This window comes from Ostrea edulis, chromosome 6, assembly GCF_947568905.1.
Source record: "Ostrea edulis chromosome 6, xbOstEdul1.1, whole genome shotgun sequence".
Lineage (NCBI taxonomy): Eukaryota > Metazoa > Mollusca > Bivalvia > Ostreida > Ostreidae > Ostrea > Ostrea edulis.
The window spans coordinates 11335703-11342377 of NC_079169.1; positions in this window are offsets into that span (position 1 = coordinate 11335703).

The following is a 6675-nucleotide window of genomic DNA, read 5'->3' on the forward strand; positions in this document are numbered from 1 at the left end:
GACAAATTTCCCGAGTCTTATATCTTTTAGCCACCAGTGCGAGAAAAGCGAGTATGAAATCTGCATAAATTTGCGAGTAAATAATGTTTACATGGGATCACTGTCTAAACACAATTTGGTAATGCCATTTCTGTAAACAACTGTAATTAGCGTTGTTGCTTTTCTAAAATAAACAGTGCAATAATTATTAAATTTATTTTTGGAGAAGTTAGATAGGCCTAAATTATGATACGATTATGTATCATTGACAACTAGGCCTACTGTCACGGGTGCATTTCGGGGGGGAAAATAATAATGATCAAACTTATTGTGAAAATCACAATACTTTTAAATTATTTTATTAAAGCAATTTTATTAGGCCTAATAATTATTTTTTATTATCAACACGTTGTTACTTACGAAGTGGGAGCGCGGCGTGCTGTTGTTGTAAACACGTACGCGTTTCTTTAAAAACAAAATGAAAGCATTAATTATAATTCAATTCAAAAGTCGGGAAATATATATATTTTTTTAATTTATAATTGAAAGTTCAATTATCTTTTATCTTTAAATTTCTTTTTTAAAACTACCAGTTGGTAGACGTTCTGCCTATATGTTGTTACAAGGTGAAGGTCAGTTGGTGCGAGTGTGTATTGAATTCGAGATCGAGCAGAACGGAAAGCATATGCCGTAGGCCTATATGTAACAGTGCGTAGCTTCGATAGAACAATTTTCTTGCAGTTTATCTACGTCTTTGTCCAAGTGCTTGTTTGGAAAAGTACAGGGACAAATTCTACTGGGAGTTTTTATGGCAAAGTCGTTGTGCCGACAAAAAATATTCACGGCTTGTCCCTCATACCTTCCTTCGAAAATTTAAAAAAACACAGTCCAAATCCTCTCTACTGACAGCAAGTACACGCTTAAACGGCACAAAACACCCTAATGCAGTGTTATTTACAAGCTGTTAATGTGATAATTGTTTGTTTGTCAATTAAATCTAATCTGTTTATGAAATGGCTATCAACTGTTTTCAAATCTTCTCGCTCGAGGTCGCATATGACGTCACAGATAATAGCGCGTAAAATATCGAAGAAAATATGCATATCGCAAGATTTGAATTTCATCGCTTTCAAATTCGAAAACTACGCAAACTGTTTCATTTAAAACACATGTAAAGTAGTTTTAGGCATGGAATGAATTAATTTTGCTGAAAAAATTAAAAACTTTAAAAACATGAGATGTGTCCTTTAACTGGACACTCGATGACATCCGTTTGTAGGAAGAGCGACATTATTCCGTTTAACTGGATTAATGAAGTTATTTTGACAAAACATTTTTAAACACAGTTCACAGCACAGCTGTCAATAAATGTATAAAATAATTCCACTCAAGCGAAACACGAGAAATGCGTCCTGTTTTTGTGCATTATGAAATATATATTAGGATTTTTCCCAGTTGTTTAGAATTCTTCGAGATGGATTAAAACGCAGGTGTATAGGGTAATATCTACTACACGTAAACAGAAAAATTCTCCTCAGTCTGTAGAATATCGATTTTTAAGTGAACAGATATACTAGAAACCCTAACAACTGCATGTACTTGTGAGAATAACGAAGTAGACCTTGGATTGACTATCACCCAACCCTTCTACAATCGGGATTGTGACAACGGCTGTTTTCTTTACTTTAATAATTCAAATTATCTCAGGGATCGAACATCACGTGCCATTACAAGGAAGAACTAACAGTCGTGGAATATATGAACATTTTGTACTTTAATTTCTCCTCATTCTAATCATTTTAATTTCCGCTCATTGAAAACATAAAACTCACTTGAAGAGAATTTCCGTCGCTGATTTGAAATAGAAATTAATCTATTCAAAGCGATGTGAACATTTGAGATTTCATCTGCTATTTTTGTTTGAATTGTAGACAACAGAACGTCGAATGTTACTGTCGTGGCGTATATAATGCTTTGTATTTCATTAAATATATTCTCTAAGTACGAAGGTGACATACGTCACAACCTTTTCTATATTGGTTTACGTTGCACATGAAGGTAGGTATTGCGTGTTACGACAAGCGATCAATCGGAGCATCACTCGGCCATTTCCGGGGATGTTCCGGTTGGACAGGCGATAGTGCGATGAAGAACTCTCATTGAGCACTGCGACCCTAAGCGCCACGCACGATTCTAAATTTGTGGAACTACACGTAAAGCTGGATACATCTCGCTTTGACTGAAATATTCTTGAACGGACGTTAAACGAACAACAACTCGTTTTTCCGCTCCCCTTGTGGCGTGTCCGTGCATTTCCCCCCTGGACTTCTCCAGAACTACTGAACCAAATTAAAATAAACTTATACCACAGCTGACATTATATTTTTATTTGCCATAATCAGGAACCATAAAATCATTTGGACTCTAGAACACACCAGGTAATATAAATAGTTTTTCTTTTGTAGAAAGAAGATAGGATGCAAGGTTTATTGTACCCAAAATGTAACGAAAAATTAGATACATGTAGTATTGAGAAATGTTGCATGTTCTTAAATCTTATCACTAGTATCGATCAGGTTATTACAGTGAGTGCAAGATATCTATCTGGTTATCTCAGTGAGTTGATATGATAGATTTATCTCAGCGAGTAAAATGTGCGAGATATCTATATGGTTATCTCAGTGAGTTGATATGATAGATTTATCTCAGCGAGTAAAATGTGCGAGATATCTATATGGTTATCTCAGTGAGTTGATTTGTGATATATCTATTTATCTCAGTGAGTTCATGTGAACTATCTATCTGGCTTTCTCAATGATTTGATGTGCGAGATATCTATCAGGTTACCTCAGTGAGTTGATGTGTAAGATATATATTTATCTCAGTGAGTTGATGTGCGAGATATCTATCAGGTTATCTCAGTGAATAGATATGTGAGATATCTGGTTATCTCAGTGAGATGATATGTGAGACATCTATCTATCTCAGTGAGTTGATACATGAAATATCTATCTCAGTGAGTTGATATGTGAGATATCTATCAGGATATCTCAGTGAGTTGATGAGTGAAATTGTAGATCGTGAATCTCACATGGTTGCCATGTAACCTACTGCAGCTGTGTTTCTCCTAAAATCAAATATATTTTAATTTTTTAGTTTCAAAATTCCCTTGTACATATTATCCACTTTCCACAAATATCAGTTTTTGCTGGTGTGTTATTCATCTTTACAACTACAACTTTGAATATATGCATGTTTTTCATTTTCGGCTCTTCCAGTTGCAGTTGGTCTTTCTTAACAAATTTGGCATCGAATATCCTTAGGTCAAGGTGAATCAAGGTTTATACTTTATTTTCAAGGGAGACAACTTGGAAAAATCACAACGGAAATACCACATGGAGGATCATAAAAAGTCTTTGATAAGCCTTTTATAGGATCTCTGAGTTGATAACAAAACAAGAGCCCCATCGCTCACATGAGTCACCTTGGCTCATTTTTTTTTTAAATCCCTATATACCGCATGTGAAACTTTGATCCAAATCATGGCCCCACCCTAACCCCAGGGTCATGATCTTAACAACCCTGAATCTGCACTATGTCGGGTAGCTTTCATGTGAATATAAACTTTTCTGGTCCAAGGGTTCTTGAGAAGATTTTCCCTTTATATTGGTATGTAATAATTTGATCCCCTATTGTGTCCGCACCCTTCCCCCCGGGGGCCATGGAATTAACAAACTAGAATCTGCACTGTGTCAGGTAGCTTTCATGTAAATGTAAACTTTTCTGGCCCAGTGGTTCTTGAGAAGATTTTCCCTGTATATTTGTAGGAAAAACTTCGATCCCCTACTTAGGCATGATTTTAACAAACTTGAATCTGCACTATGTCAGGAAGCTTTCATGTAAATGTAAACTTTAATTTCTGACCCAGTGGTTCTTAAGAACATTTTTAAAGATTTTTCCTATATATTTGTATGTAAAACTTTGATCCCCTATTAGGGTCCCATCCTACCAACAGGGCCATGATTTTAATAAACATGAATCTGCACTCTTCGGGAAGTTTTCAGGTAAATTTGTACTTTCTTGGCCCTGTGGTTATTGAGATTTTCAAAGATTTTTTCCTATATATTTGCATATAAAACTTTGATCCCCTATTGTGGCCCCAACCTACCCCCGGGGGTAATGGTTTTAACAAACTTGAATCTACATTGTGTTAGGAACCTTTTATGTAGATTTCAGCTCTTCTGGTCCAGTGGTTCTTGAGATGAAGAGTTTTAAATGACCCCACCATATTGTTGGATTTTTCTAATTACCTCCCCTTTGCATGACCCTTCATTTGTGCAAACGTGAAAGCCCTTCACCCAAGAATGCTAATTGCTAAGTTTGGTTGAAATTGGTTCTGTAGAAGATGTCGAAAATGTGAAAAGTTTACATACAGACAGATCGACTCGCGACGGACAACATGTGATCAGAAAAGCTCATTTTAGCTTTCAGCTCAGGTGAGATAAAAGAAAAACTTGCGATACATTTTGTATATTCTAGTAATTTATCGGCTTCTCGGTGTCCGTCTATAGTACAGTCCATAAGAGTTTCTGTAGAGATCGGCCTACAGTACAGTCCACAAGTGTTTCTTTACAGTCCATAAAAGTTTTTGTAGAGATCGGCCTACAGTACAGTCCATACGTTTTCTGTAGAGATCGGCCTACAGTACAGTCCATAAGTGTTTCTGTAGAGATCGACCTACAGTACAGTCCATAAGTGTTTCTGTAGAGATCGGCCTACAGTACAGTCCATAAGTGTTTCTGTAGAGATCGGTCTACAGTACAGACTATAAGTGTTTCTGTAGAGATCGGTCTACAGTACAGGTTATAATTGTTTTTGTAGAGATCGGCCTACAGTACAGTCTATAAGTTTTCTGTAGAGATCGGCCTACAGTACAGACCATAAGTGTTTCTGTAGAGATCGGCCTACAGTACAGTCTATAAGTGTTTCTGTAGAGATCGGCCTACAGTACAGACTATAAGTGTTTCTGTAGAGATCGGCCTACAGTACAGTCCATAAGTGTTTCTGTAGAGATCGGTCTACAGTACAGTCTATAAGTTTTCTGTAGAGATCGGCCTACAGTACAGTCTATAAGTGTTTCTGTAGAGATCGGTCTACAGTACAGGTTATAATTGTTTTTGTAGAAATCGGCCTACAGTATAGACCATAAGTGTTTCTGTAGAGATCGACCTACAGTACAGTCTATAAGTGTTTCTGTAGAGATCGGTCTACAGTACAGATAATAAGTGTTTCTGTAGAGATCGGCCTACAGTACAGTCCATAAGTGTTTCTGTAGAGATCGGCCTACAGTACAGACCATCAGTATTTTTATAGAGATCAATTCGTTCTATGGTACAGTCAGTTGATTTTTCTGTCGAGATCAGCGTGGGTCCAATATACACACCACAAGTTTTTCTGTCGCTATCAGTGTGAGTCAAATTAGTTTTTCAGACCATATGTGTTTCTTTAGAGATGGCTATCGTTCTAGAGAGATCAGCGTCGATATATAGTATAAACCATAATTGTTTCTGTAGATGTCAGTGTACAGTACAGTCCATAATTGTTCCTGTCGAGATCAAAGTCGTTCTTCAGCACATACAAGTGTTTCTGTAGAGATCGGCCTACAGTACAGACTATAAGTGTTTCTGTAGAGATCGGCCTACAGTACAGTCCATAAGTGTTTCTGTAGAGATCGGCCTACAGTACAGTCCATAAGTTTTCTGCAGAGATCGGCCTACAGTACAGTCCATAAGTTTTCTGTAGAGATCGACCTACAGTACAGACTATAAGTGTTTCTGTAGAGATCAGCCTACAGTACAGTCCATAAGTGTTTCTGTAGAGATCAGTGTCAGTCTACACTACAAACCATGATTGTTTCTGTAGATATCAGTGTGGGTCTACAGTGCAGACCAGAAGTGTTTCTGAGGAGATCGGCCTACAGTACAGACTATAAGTGTTTCTGTAGAGATCGGCCTACAGTACAGACTATAAGTGTTTCTGTAGAGATCGGCCTACAGTACAGACTATAAGTGTTTCTGTAGAGATCGGCCTACAGTACAGACTATAAGTGTTTCTGTAGAGATCGGCCTACAGTACAGACTATAAGTTTTCTGTAGAGATCGACCTACAGTACAGACTATAAGTGTTTCTGTAGAGATCAGTCTAAATTAAGACATCAGTATTTCTGTAGAGATCGGCGTCAGTGTACATTACATACAATTAGATTTAGTTCGTTATCGTCACCTTGCATTTAGTCCTAGAAATCATTTGAAGTCTTCAGCTGAGATCCAAAACGCTTCTCTAGAGAACATTGTCAGTCTGCAGTAGAGATAATGTTACTCTTTTGTAAAGCTTTCTAGAATTTTCTTAGACACCGCTGTTCACTACAGCTTCTCTTCATCACTATCACAAACAGTTGATAAAAATGAAATGCTCATTAGGACAATAAACTTTTTTAAATTGAACGTGAATTTTCCAAAAATCATTGAAGAAACCCCATATACATGCCTGTGTACAGGAATATACCTGTGTATCACGCACATTCACACTAACAGACCACTCAAAATGTCCCTTCATCGGACAAATTGTGGTCAATGTTTTGATATTGAAAATGATTAAAGAAGCCACTTAGGACAGGTACGCTGATAGATCGGTGGT